Source organism: Ambystoma mexicanum, chromosome 2p (assembly GCF_040938575.1).
Source record: "Ambystoma mexicanum isolate Mex_15411 chromosome 2p, UKY_AmexF1_1, whole genome shotgun sequence".
Lineage (NCBI taxonomy): Eukaryota > Metazoa > Chordata > Amphibia > Caudata > Ambystomatidae > Ambystoma > Ambystoma mexicanum.
Genome location: NC_090923.1, coordinates 1,255,810,002 through 1,255,824,495, shown reverse-complemented (window position 1 = coordinate 1,255,824,495; position 14,494 = coordinate 1,255,810,002).

Sequence of the window (14,494 nt, the reverse complement as noted above, 5' to 3'; positions counted from 1 at the left end):
CTTTAAAGTATGGCATGGCTATGGAGAAGTGCTATCAACAATACAACACTTTATTATAAACCCCTATTAGAAATGCAGGTACTATGACAAAAAGAAAATATCAGGCCTTCTGAAAAGTGTTGTCCCATGAAAGCTAAAAAAAACTTAAAACAGAACTAATGTGGTTGTGATATGATGACTGCCTGAAATGCATTTCACCAAGGTTGACTAACATCTACCTGTCACCATGACATCCCTGGTACTAGTCTCCTGCCTCACCGCATACCTCCCTAATCCCACCCCTCAAAAGTCCAGCATACATTTGTTTGATTCTAAACACTGAGTTGTGGGATTCACAGACAGTTCAGCTAGTGTACCGCAGTTCTAAAGTCTGTCCAAACCGTTTACTTTATTCCTTGGTGCCCGCAGCTCTGCCTAAGAACATTTCTCATGTGCATCCTTCACCGTTACTTCTGTACTGTGCTATTAATAATATCAGATTTTGATATAGCATTTCATTCTGATGTGTTGTATTTCTATACTACGTAATATGAGCTGTTATTGTAACCCGATCTAAAGATAATTCATGTATTCACAGCAAATGGATAAAAGTCTGTCACCCATGCAGGAATCGTATCTGTGATTTCAGGTTGTACACTATTGCCTAAAACGAGCACTTGACTGATTGAGCATAACCTTGTTCCATGTTGTAAACACAGCCTTGTCTGGACCACAGCACCCTTGTTTATTCCATTGCTTGAACTCCATAAACCATGTCAGTCCTGGTGATGTGCATCCTGTTTTTTTCTAATGTTCAGCCGTACAGATCACTATGCGACTGCTGCTATTCCATACTTACAGCAGCACTACATTCCAGCACTAAGAGTACACATGAACATTGCACTACCAATGTATCGCTACTTTTCGCTGAAACATTATCCTTCCTGATGACACAATGCATAGAAAAATGCTTTGAGTATTTTGTTTTTGCATTTTTGTTCTGACAAGCAAGAATCAGATGGCTTTTAAGGGCCCTTCTATGTACACTGCTTCAACCTAGTATCCTAAAGCCGTTTCCCTGAAGCATGTGCTTTTTAGGGTCCCTGCTTAAAAATCATTCAGAAATGTACTCGGGCTTAGGTGTAGGTTTAAAAAATAGACCATTGCCCCAAAAACGTGGCCTTGTAAATTAACAGACTTTAACATATATTTTCTGAAGTAGCAAAGTGCCTAACCTTAGAGCTGAGAATTACACTCGGTGTGCCCCTTCCCCCTTCCTGTCCTTGACCTGTGTGCCAGGCACACCTTCTTCTTTGCAGAGGAACTCCCATCGCCATGGATACCAGGCAGAGAGGTGTTAATCTTAGCCGTCAAGTTCTACATAACAAAGGCTTTGCGCAAGTGACTGCTTTGCATGAATCTCAGCCGCATCACCCAGCCCACAACTCCTCACTATTAAGCAGTCAAGCACAGTAAGTGGGTAAATGTGAATCTAGAAACAAACAATTGGTGTTTACTGTATGAATCCCCAAACAAACAGTACATTATTTAAAAGTCGTACACAGTGGTGAATTTATGTCCCCTCTCCCATATGCTAAATCAAAAAAACAGTTTAATTTAGAGCAGGGTGCCTGTCCAAAAAGGATTGCTGTTTATGACATCTTAAAAAACGAATAGTTGTATTATAGCAACATTTACAGGGTAATCAAGCAGTACATCTAAAAATGTTGCGAAAAAAAGGACAAACGCACCTGCAGTTTTTCTTGTTATTAAGCATGATATTGCTTTCCGTTTGAGAAGCAGCTGATCATGAGGCCTCTTGTCCTGATGTTGTTGACGGGTGATCGCAGTTGTTTTTGGAGAGTGAACCCATTGAAATCAAAGGGGTAAACTGTTTTTTGAAGGATGGGGAATGTTTGCTGGGAGTTCGTAGACACTGAACTCTATGACTAGGGGCTTGCGATGAGGGTGAAAATGAGCCCAATAGGGAAATATTCCAAATGAGGGCGAGTTGAAAGAGGTATGTTCAATCATCCTTTTTGGTTTACTTGGCACAGTGTAAGCTGCGCACCATGCTGGGCATTCTCTGACTCTTAAGAGCCATCTCACAGAAGATGAAACGGCCAGAGTGGCACGTAACGTTTCTCATCCATCTGTGTCTGGGACTCTGCCTAGGGTGGTGGGCCGTCCCATATTTAGCAGGACTGTCCCGTTTTTAAGTACTGTGTTCCTTACAATGCCTGAGCATGATGGACAAAATCCTTATGTAGTTACCATTACCTTTTTACGTGACCATTTGCAAGACAGCATCTCGCCTCGGTTTACTTTTTTGTAGTACTACGCCATCCTTGCTAGCTTGACCCTCTGGTCCTCTCATCATTCCTGTATATGTGCAGTGCTGTTGTTTCTCTGAACTGATTTAGGGCACTGCTGCTGTTGTTCCTGCAAATGCTAATATAGTATGTATGCTTTCACTATGACTCTTGACTTAGGCTGGTAATGCTTATTTATTTATTTTGTCATTTATATAGCGCACATAACCCAGAGACATCTAGGGCGCTTTTGCTTAAGTGGATTGGTTACAATGGTTGTTTGCACAGGTAATGGGTTACAGACAGTACCTGACTGTGTTATTTGGGTAGTCAGTTAGGTACAACATGGTTACTGGCAGGTTGACAAGAGATTGAGAAGTTAGTTACATGGGATACATCCTGATATTGCAGTGGACAACCAAGTTAAGTGGCAGGTATTAGGTTGAAGCATTGTAAGAGTTGCTCCTCATGGTACGGGGGGCTTCATCAACTAGAGAGGGACAAATTAGGTAAGGTCCATCACATTGCCAGAAGCTGCGCCACATGTTGCGGGGACTTTATCAAGTAAACAGGGAAAAGTCAGGTGGGTTCATTATATTGCAAGACACTGCGCCTCATGTTACAGGGGGCTTCAACAAATACAACAGGGAAAGTCAAGTGGGTTCATCACATTGCAAAAGCTGCGCCTCATGGTACAAGGGGCTTCATCAACTAGACAGGGACAAATCAGACAAGGTCCGTTACATTGCAGGAAGCCGTGACTCATGTTGCGGAGGGCTTCATCAAGTAAGCAAGGAAAGTCAGGTGGGTTCATCGCAATGCAAAAGTCGTTCCTCATGGTGCGGTAGGCTTCGTCAAATAAGCAGGGACAAGACCGAGTAGGTCAATAATAGCAAGTAATGAGCAACGCTCCGAGAGCGGGACAAAGGGCTAGAAGCAAAGGTCACTAAGTCAATTGCGGGGCAGATATGGATGACCGCAATGGTTGAGGAGGCATAATTGGATATGCACTGACTACTGGAGCGGGATTAGCACCCGATGAAACAGGGAAGATGAGCAGCACAAAATCATTGTGAATGACAACAAGAAGCTTGTTAGGACCATACGCAGATCGGGGTGTCTGCGAGATGCGAAATACAGCAGTTGAAGTAGGTCTGAGTGTAGAGCGGCTATAAGCGGTCTGAAAGAAAGAGCCACACCTCGTCAGGCAGAGGGTGGGAGTCTTTGGAATCCTGGTGCCATTTAGTAAAGACAATATTTAGCAGGGTGAGCAGAGACTTACTTGGCGAGTGCAGTTACTGGTGGAGAATGATGGGGCTTCTGTTTTATGTAGAGGACTGTTGATGATGATTGGGTAGTTATAGGGGTAACGTTTCATGAGTATGTTATAATATTAATTGGACGCCATCCAATGCCGGACAGAGCCAGACAGAGCCAGACAGAGATTGATGGCCTTAAAAGTGGCCCTTGCATGGGGGCTGGCGTCGCCTGCCGGCGCCCAGTAATAGGGGCATTTTGTATCGACGGGAGCCAACCCAGGGCATGTAGAGGGAGGTCGGGTGTTCAAGGCAACACAGGCAAGGCTGAGTTAAATCAGGTTGCCATCTTGGAATGGAGCAGGCGCTCCCAATTAACATTAGCACTCATAGGCAGTAGTGCTTACCCATAGCCAGTTTTCTTCATCCACGATGGACTGCAGGTGGTATGGCATCCATCAGGATCTGGTTCTTGTTCTGCTGCACGTCTTACATCTTGCCTCTGTACCAGTTTCTGGAAAAGACCCACCCCAGTTCTCGCAAAATCAAAGGTTCTGTGCACTAAATACCTAGTTCCATCTTCTGAACAAAAGTAAATGCACATTTAAGTAATGCTACCCACGGGGACAGGATGGATTGACCAGTAACAACTTGGGGTCCAAGTTATAGGCCTGAGAGAAGTCGGTGCCAATAATTGCTGATGCAGCTTGCCAAGGTGTGTATTATTACTATTAGCATTCCAGGGATAAGCCCTCAGGTGCTAACAGTGATTAAAAATAAAAAGTGAAGCACTCTTGATGTGTGGGTAAAGACCAACTACAGTACTTTAAAGTAAAAAGCCAATCTTCCATTTCTATTTTTCATTGGCAGTGTACTTCAGGTGGGGGCGAGTTGTGAGCCAATCAGACAACTAGCTAGTTGGTGGGGAAGCAGTGGGCTGCACAGCCCACAGGTGCAGTGGGCAGGACCGGAGAGGTGATCTGAGAGGCAGAGCAGAGTCAGGGATGGCAGGAAGGCAAAGTACCCGAGACGCAGCACAGGACGGAAGTGTGGAACAAGGGCATGGATTAGTGGTTTCAACTGTGCTACCTGATTTGCCACCCATTTTCTAGAGAGTGCTAATTTACTGAGAATGCTTTAAAAGTGGGCATGCAAAGTGCAACACGATCTCTTAATAACCAATACATTTATTGTCAGTACAACAGCTATTCTATCATGCAGAAAACGTCTCTTTGAACAATCCAACAGAATACACAGAATATGTTTGTGCTCAGTGGCCAACTGTGGTAAAATAAGCTTGGCAGATTGACTTAGAGACTGATTCTTTTCTCTATGGTCTGTAGATATGGTTCCCAGAAATGTTGAGCAATGTTTTCTTGCCATCATTCATACACACCGGCATCAGTACCAATAAGGCCTGTGCAGGTGTTTGCGTCCACCTAGAGAAGAGACTGTGCGAAACAGCGGACTGTAGAGGTAGACATTGTGAGAGAAAGAGAGGCATGACACTGAATTCTGAGAACCATAGTACATGTAACAATGTGTCCACAAAACAATGTAAAGTTGAACGTGTGAACCGAGCCACAAGCCAAAGTGTGTGAACTGAAGAAATCAACCCACAACATTCACAGAAGAACTGTGTGTGAAAGAAGACAACTGTTTCATACTCGGTAATGGACTAGAAACAACTCTCACATGGCAGTTGACTACTGATGATCAATATAATAGAGTTTTAAAAAAAGGGTTTGTTTCCATTCCAATGCTTTATGATGAGCCATCACATACGCATGGTATTTCCATGACATTACTCAGAACTCACAGTATATTTGAGGATGTGCTATAACGTAAAGAGAATCGATAAGCTTACAGCATTGGCCAGGTATTGGTATCTAATGCATACGTTTTCACGTCATTTGCCAGCTATTGCTAGCTTTGTTATCTTTATGCTCCTTTGCTCAAAAGTTCAGCCACAACATATAGCTTTTTGTTTAACCATCTTCCACTCAGAAAGGTACTCATCAAATGATGAGGCATTTCCTAATTTGCAAATGTGGGATTCTTGCCATTACAGATCTATTTTTTAACCGTGTGGGGGAGTGTTAATAGGCCTCAGGTGTAGGCAATCACGGTCAAGTGGTTGACATTGCCTGACAGTATTAGTGCGACATGTCCAATGCAATGTATAGGCATATTTGCTCTTAGCTCTCCTCTACCTCGGCTCAGTGTTCATGTAGGAAATGGGGGGGGAGGGTTGGGTGTAGGGGGAAGGCATGGTATCAAGATAAGACAGACACAAGTGATCACAGTTCAAGGGTGTTTATTAAACTGTACAAATGGGTAAGATAAACACCTAATCTAAACCTAAATCTAAGATGGGAGCAAGCTACGACCATCAAATAATAATAATAATACTGTCCTAGTGGTGTCTTAATCAAAGAAAAAGGGCCTATGCTAAAAAATAAAAACTATTTCCAATCCTTACCGCTCTGCTACAAAAGAGTGTGGGACAGTGTTCACAACAAAATAAATTGTTCTCAAAATGATAAGTCAGGATGGTATAGCCGGAGTCTCCCTTCCCCACTTTTTTAGCACTGGACAAGACGGGACTCTTCAGCACAGCACACTGCTGGGCTTCTCCAGCATGAGCTTAACGTTTGTTTCCAAATTATTAGAGCCTTCTGTGGGCAAGTCTCTTTCACACAGTCTCTTGCCTCAGAGGACCCGATGAGCCATAAACAACAAAAACAAAAGCTATTTTAGTAAATCTTCACGTTGGGTGATTACTCTTCGCCTTTGGATCTCCCTCAACCATGCTTCGATCCCTCTTTGTGTTAGCCTCTCTCCTTCGAGTTCACTACGGCCTTTCATTCAAACATAACATTCAAGAATCTCAATGTATTTTTAAACAGTCATTCACTGTGGACAAGTTCACTCTTGTCAACACAATGTTCACGGGGTAGCACTGTTTACCCCAATTCGCAGGCATCCTTCAGCCGGGTTCACGTTTGCCAATATCACAGTTCACTTTGCTTTATCACAATGCAGGATTTACTTCCTCAGTTTTCTCCTGGAATCCCTCCTCCGTCGGGTTCACATACCCATTCGAACACAATTCTATTAACACAATTCACTTGCCTTCTCCACGTGTCAATGACTTTCGAGTGTACAAGGGGTTTTGCTTAACCCTTGTATGACCAGCTTGACACCTCACGCCAGCCTTTCCCAATGCCTCTTGGTATTTGTAGTTTCAACACAAAAAGGTCCCAGCCAGAGTCCTTCGAATGGGCGCCCACATAGCGCCGGACCACTCTGCATCTGGACCTTTACTGGGTTTTCTCTAAAGTTCATAAACACAAGTTCTTTGTTCACACAGTGTTGCTGCTTGGGCCCCGCACAGTTTGGTTTATTATTACTTTTGTTTGACTCACCGGCTTCTCTGAATTTTCTTCAGTTTCTGATTTCGGGAGTCAAGGACAGCACCACGGTAGCCTGCGCTGCTCCCCGCTTTCGCTATCAACGCGGGAGGGTCTTGTGTGCCATTGACACCTGTCACCACACTCCAGCTGGACTTCCCAGTCTTATGATTGTCCTTTCAGAGGTTTTGCATGGCTAAGTTGAAAAGGACATGGGCAAGTCCTTCCTCGTCCTCCTTTCAGGTCTCGCCGCCTTTCTTCTCCGTTTGAACTGCCAGTCGGGAATAGCTGCGTCCTTGTGCGTTCTGCCTTGCTCCAAAGTATGTTCTTGTGCTCTGTCTTTTATCCCTGTGGGGAAGGGAAGGGGCAGTCAGGTGTGTGTGATTAGTGGCAATGGCCTGACTCTGCCTGACCATTGTGTTGGGACATGTCAGTTAAACGGGTCTGGTTTTAGTCCGTTGTTTGTCACAGTGTAAGAAAGTGTTTGTGTTGTAAAGGGGGGTAGAGCTTCTAAGTATCCTACGTAGTAGGATGGGGAAAAGGTATAAGGAAGGCATACCATGTCTCACCCTTTGGGTGTCCTGTTATGGTGTAGCTTTTATGAGGCATATATATATATATATATATATATGTCAATTAAGATGTAGGTTCAAGATATGGAAATATATGCAAGTTAAATGTTATGTTCAATAACAAAGGAAAGCAAGTATTACCATGGAAAGAATACAGCCCTATCTATTCAATGTAGCCTGGAATGGAGGTATGTCATACTGTAAGAGAACATTCCATTTTGGATCAACACACTCAAGAAAAAGTCCTATATGTTACTGAGGATGAGGGACAGAAGTCTTCTTATGATGAGAATGAACTTCCAGTGGAAAATGTTATTGTTAACACCATCGCTGATACCATTAATGCAGTTGATGATGTGGATAATGAAGATGATGAATGTGAGCGCCCTTATGCAAATGTTAAAGTGGATGGTAAAGAAGTATGGATGATGGCAGATTCAGGATAAAAAATAACACTCTTGTCCAAGGAAGTGTTTGAAAGAGTAGTGAAAGGGGATGTACGAGGACTTTTTAAACCTGATATTAGGCCTGGTGGCTACAATCAGGACCCCATTGATCTCTTGGGGTATAGTAAGAATCACTTTCAATTTAAAGACAGGGAATGTGAAGGGAACATGTATGTAACCAAAAGAGGTCTTACTCTACTGTGGTGGAGGGAACAAAAGAAATTGAAGATCAAGTTAGATCCCAATAGTCCTGAACAAGTGTTGCAAGTGAATGAATCAATCATCAGTAAACACCCCAAAGTATTTAAAGAGGGCATTGGAAAGATTAAAGGTATACAGCATCAAATCTTGTTAAGGAAAGGGAGTATCCCTGTGGTTGCAAAATTGAGGCCAGTACCTTTGGCAATTAGAGAAGGAGTTAAAGAGGAGCTGGCGAAATTGTTGATACTATATGTTATTGAAAGAACAGGAGGGGTAGACTGGACTTCTCCACTAGTGGTAGTTAAGAAGAGCTCAGGTGAGCTCCGCTTGTGTGTGGACGTACGTCAACTCAATAAGTGTGTGTTGGTAGATCGCCATCCTCTACCTAATCTGTCAGAGATGCTTTCGAGAATTGGGCAAGGAAAGGTATTCTCAAAATTAGACATGGCTTCCGCTTACCATCAAGTAGAATTGGAAGAATGATGCAGAAAGCTCACAGCATTTGTCACTCATGAGGGAGTTTTCCAGTTCAAACGCATGCCTTTTGGACTTGTATCTGCTGCTGCAGTTTTTCAAAAGGTCATGGACAGATTGGTTGGAAAAATCAGAGGTGTATATTGTTTTCAGGATGATGTGTTGATTTGTGGGAAGAGTGAAGAGGAACACAATAACACACTCCATAGAGTTTTGGAGATATTTGAAAAGAATGGCATAGTGTTAAGGGAAGGAAAATGTAAATTTGGTGTTTCTAAAGTTGAATATTTAGGCCATGAAATATCGGCAGATGGTTTAAAGCCAAAAGAGAGTTTGGTAAGTGCCATAAAAGATATCAGAAGCCCAGAGGACAAAGCACAATTGAGAACATTCCTAGGGATGACTGAATTTTATCAGAAGTTTGTACACAACTATGCTAGTAAGGTGACTGAATTGAGAAAACTGCTGAAGAAAGGAAGTGAGTTTGTCTGGTCGTCCAAATGTGAGAGTGAATTTGTCAGATTGAAGAAGGAAATAGATTTAGCACAACCATTAGGACAGTTTGATACGTACCGCCAGAGTAAAGTCACTGTTGATGCATCCGAAATGTGGATTGGTGCAGTGTTGTCTCAAGTGGATGATAAGGGAAAGGAAGAGATTATAGCACATGCATCTCGAGGATTAAGAGGAGCTGAATTTATGTATTCTGTCCTTGAAAAAGAGGCTTTAACCTGTTATTGGGCCATGGAGAAATTCAGAAATTTTATATGGGGAGCATGTTTTATGTTGTGCACTGATCATAAACCACTTAAAGAAATTTTAGAGAATAAAGGCCTAGATAAGGTGTCCAGGAGGGTTGCCGGATGGATTACCCGTATGCAATGTCACAGTTTTGTGGTTAAAGTAATTCCGGGTAAAGAAAACATACTAGCAGATAGTTTGTCAAGGTTAAGGAAACAAGAGAATGAAAATGATTCATATGGTGAGAATGTGGAAATGGAAATGGTTTTCATTAATACTGAGGGCATAGTGTTCAAGGAAGAATGGTTGGAGGAAATGGACAAGGACGAGTGTTTAAAGTTGGTTATTACATATGTGGATTTGGGTGATTGGCCCAAGAAAACAGAATTGAAAGAAGATACCGTCCCATTTTGGGAGGTCAGGAATGAACTAAGTGTGGTAGGTGGTATTTTATTCAGATGGGAGCGTGCTGTGGTTCCCAGAATGTTACGAAACAGAATTACTGATTTAGCTCATGTAGGACACATTGGCATTAGCAGAACAAAAAGTGTTTTACGTAACAAGTATTGGTGGCCTGGATTTGATAGGGACATAGGACACTCAGCCAGTCTTCTTTCTATATGTACTAAGATTGGAAAAGGAGAAGTGGCTAGACAACAACCCCTGGTAGAGGTAGAAGTACCAGGTGGAGTTTGGAGAGATGTGGCAGTGGATATCCTGGGCCCAGTTGATTTAGGGTATGGAAGAGGAAAATGTATCTTTGTTCTAGTTGATCTATTTTCGCGCTGGTGTGAGTTTAGTATAGTAAGGGAGACCACCGGAGAGGCCTTAGTAAAGGAGTTACAACAGATATTTGCTAGGGAAGGTGTCCCTGAAAGCATTCTGACTGACAATGGTCCTCAATTTGTTGGTGGATGTTTTGCAAAATATGTCAAAGAGGCTGGAATCAAACACAAGAGGACTGCGTTATATCACCCGGAGACGAATGGGTGTGTAGAAAGAATGAATAGATGTATCATGGAAAGAATTAGGATGGCAACTGAAACAGGATGTGATAGAAAAGTTGCAATCCAGGACAGGATTTTTGGTCTGCGCATGTCACCTCATTCATTTACGGGAATAACCCCTTTCAAGTTAATGAGAGGACGTAAACCAAACACGGTGGTCAGTCCTCCATGGTTGGGAAGAAGAAGAGAAAGTGATTATGTGGTAGATGGTGTGAGCAAAGATTTGAAAAAGAAAAAGAAGGAATGGAGAGCGCGTGAGAATGCAAGGAGAGGGAAGAAAACTGAGAATTGAATGTGGAGACATGGTGAGGATAAAGAAAGGGGTGTTGAAGAAGAAAGGAGAAGCACTATATTCCGATCCTGTAAAGGGAATTGCGGTGCTGCGTGGAGCGATTCGGGTAGTGGGAGGACAAGTGTGGAACTTGAATCGTGTTGCTTTTGTGAAAAGGGGTGGATGATGTTTTTGGAATAAAATAAAGGAGGGAGATGTGTTATGGTGTAGCTTTTATGAGGCATATATATATGTCAATTAAGATGTAGGTTCAAGATATAGAAATATAAGCAAGATAAATGTTGTGTTCAATAACAATGGAAAGCAAGTATTGCCATGGAAAGAATACAGCCCTGTCTATTCAATGTAGCCTGGAATGGAGGTATGTCATACTGTAAGAGAACATTCCATTTGGCTATGATGCTGCTGTTTACTTTTGTTGGCATTCCAAGTGAATCTGTTGCTGCTTTCCTGTGTGCCTGGTTGTAGTGTTATGCAGCTGGAGGCCCTTTCATTATAAATATAACTTAAAATAAGCAGTTCCTTTAACTTGCGGTTGTCCGGATGTTCATACTTAACATGTCCCACTTCCACTCTCTGAACATCCCTCATCGAGGTGATCCTCCCCCAATGGTCCACCCCCAGGCACTGGATTCAATAGCCATGGCAATGTCCTGGTCACCTGGGTGACAGATCTCTGGGGACTAGAGGGTGAGACACCATCAGGTTTATCACATGGGAGGTGGGCATATCCTATGACATAGGATTGGGTAGTGGTAAAGGAAAAAGTGGGATACCGCTTATCCCCGTCAGATGTCTCACCCCCACTCCCTGAGGACCCCTCACCCAGGTGATCCTCCTGCACCCCCAGGGTCTGGACCCAAAGGTGATGTCTGTGATCCAGCCACCTGAGCAAGAGACCCGCAGGGTTTAGAAAGTGAGACACCCTTTGGTTTCTCAATGAAAAGACACAGAAAAGCAGTTCATCCCAGTTTCAGGGGCTGAAATGCTAGTGTGAATGCAGCGGTTTAACCCGCGAATGTCGCACTTCTAAAGAAAAATTATGACAGGGTACGAAATTACCCTACATGATTATTGCCTCCACCTGCACCTGTTTCAAATGGCACAGTGGGAACGCCTTTGTTTCAGGGCATTTAAAAGCATGTGAATTCAGAAAGGGGTACAAAAAGAGCATCTGAATGAGCACATTTAAGATGCGTTAATTCTGATGCCCTTTGTGAATTGGGCTGCTTCTTTATTCAGTGTATGTGAGGAGGTGTGCTGTTACATTGACATTTCAAAATGTTTTGTAGCGTTCACGATGTTAAAGTCTGATGAGGAATAGATTGTGATGATACAGAAGGTGTATGATTATACTGAAGGTATCCTCGCAACATTGAAAAATAAATTGAGAATATATTGAAATGTCTTATCTTGCTTGTGTGGGATGATACTAAATTCAACAGAAGGCTAATGCTAGTTTATACTCAAGCTGCCACCGGCATGGTGTGGGATGGTATGAAGTACCCGGAGGGATAGTGTGTGATGATTTTGAAGTCCCCACAGTAGTGGTGTGTCATCAAATTGAGGTCCGCACAGCAATGGTATGTCATCAAATTGAAGTCCCCGCCCCACAGGAATAATGTGTGATTACACTGAAGTCCCCAGAGGAATGGTGTGTGAACGTTCTCACAGCGAGTGTAACAATGATGTCTCTGCAGTGTAAATCGTTGGGGAGTTTTAAGTCCATCACAGGACAGCGGGCCTCATTACGATTTGGGTGGTAAGTGATAAAATTGTCAGTAACTGAGTTATCCCCAATTTTACTACTATGCCAAATTATGACTTTCAGCTTTCAATGGAGGTTTTATCTCCAGCAAAACCCTGGAGCAAAATCTTCCCACTCAACGCCAAAAAATCAGCAGATTTGGCAGAATTCTGCCACGGTAATTCCACAAAGAAAGCCCTATTACATCCAATGAATGGGGAATTACACCACCACAACTTGTAATCAGGCTGAAATTCTTCCTGATCAAGTGGCGGTAACACTAATTCATTTTCCACTAATTTATCGCAGAATTACTGCCTAACTCGTATTGTGGCTCAGTGTGTAACCACATCTACTACTTCACAGTGAAGCTCTGTGATAGAATTGAAATTCCCCAAGCGAACAGCATATGGCAGTGTTGAACTGGTCGACCCCTCCTATGCTTACATCCTATATTTTACTCTCATAATAGGAGTGACTCTGGAGAAAAGGTGTGACTATTCTCTTGCACGTATTTGACTATGCTGTCCTGGTTGACTTATAGCTTAATATTTTGAAACAATAAAAGTAAGGTATCCAATTATGAAACTGTCATAATGTAACATTTTTAAAAGCTTTTGAGCAATCTGAATTCTTGTGTCTGAACCATTAAAGAGGTTGAAAGAAAGCCGAGGCCGATTGATGAGCATGTTTAAGTGGGAGGCAGTAAATGGAAGGGGGCACATTAACATAGACATGGCACAGACCTATGGAATAGCAGTAGTTACTGGGGAGAGGCATGATAAGTGTACAGAGCATGAAGGCTTGGATAATAACGTCTGGTTCTTCATGTTGTTGCAACAGTAATGAGCTGAGACAACTAGTTATCCTTACTTTCTTGCCAGTATAATAGTGTTGTGCAAAGGAAGGTCGTTGAAGACGCCCTTAAGAGTGCTAAGGACGAATACGACGCTCAAATCCCTTGGCCAATTGACAAACAAGCCCTATGTTCAACGGGGTTCCTCAAACTCTAGAAGGTTTTGGGTTCAGGGTGCTCAACATTCCATGGGCTACACTCAAGGTGAACAGTCCTTGTCTTGGGGCCAATCGCAAGGTCAAGGTTCTGCTCCCAATTTTAAATGAGGAAATAGAAGGGAAGAACCTTACCTGGGAGAGGCTCCACCTCTCCCAAATAATGATGCCCCGGTTCAGGTCCCCTCCCATGCCACTCCAGTAGGAGGCAGAATTTCACACTTCTCCCACGCATGGGAGGGGATAACGTCAGATAAGTGGGTGTTGTCCACCGTGACAGGTGGGAATTGAGCTGTTACAAAAACCACCCTACCACCCGCCGAGACAAAGGAAAATGACAACAGAAGAAAAACAAATACTGTTGGAAGAAGTAAAGGCACTGCTGGAAAAGGACGCATATAGATCGTTCCAGCAAATCAGGTAAACAAGGGTATTTATTCAACGTACTGTGCCAAAGAATGACCTTTCCATGCGCCCAGTACTAGATCTGCGGCCTGTGACCAAATATGTCAAACCCCAAAGGTTTCGCATGACCCCGCTTGAGGGGGAGATTCCACACCTAAAACGAATGGGGATTACATGGCAACATTGCATATGAAAGATGCATATTTTCATATTTCAATGCTCCCTGCGCACAGAAAATATCTGTGCTTCAAGATAGTGGGAGTTCACTACCAGTTCAAGGTACTCCCCTTCGGCATTGCCTCAGCACCAAGAGTATTCACCAAGGTACTGGTGGTGGTGGAAGCACACCTGCGCAGAAAGTCCATCCCAGTATACCCTTATGTGGATGACTAATTAACAGGGAATCTCCTCAAATTTGCCAACAAAATACTCAAAAGACAATAGACCTTCTTTTCAATCTGGGCTTTTCCATCAACAAAAAGATATCAAGCTAAGTCCCTAGACAAATAAAACAATTTCTATGGGCTATTCTAAAGACAAAAGAGGAACTGAATTTCCCCTAAAACGAGAGAGTACAAAACATGCTGCTGCGAGTACCTCACTACAAAGTCGGTCGCCAAATAACTGTACGCAAAGCA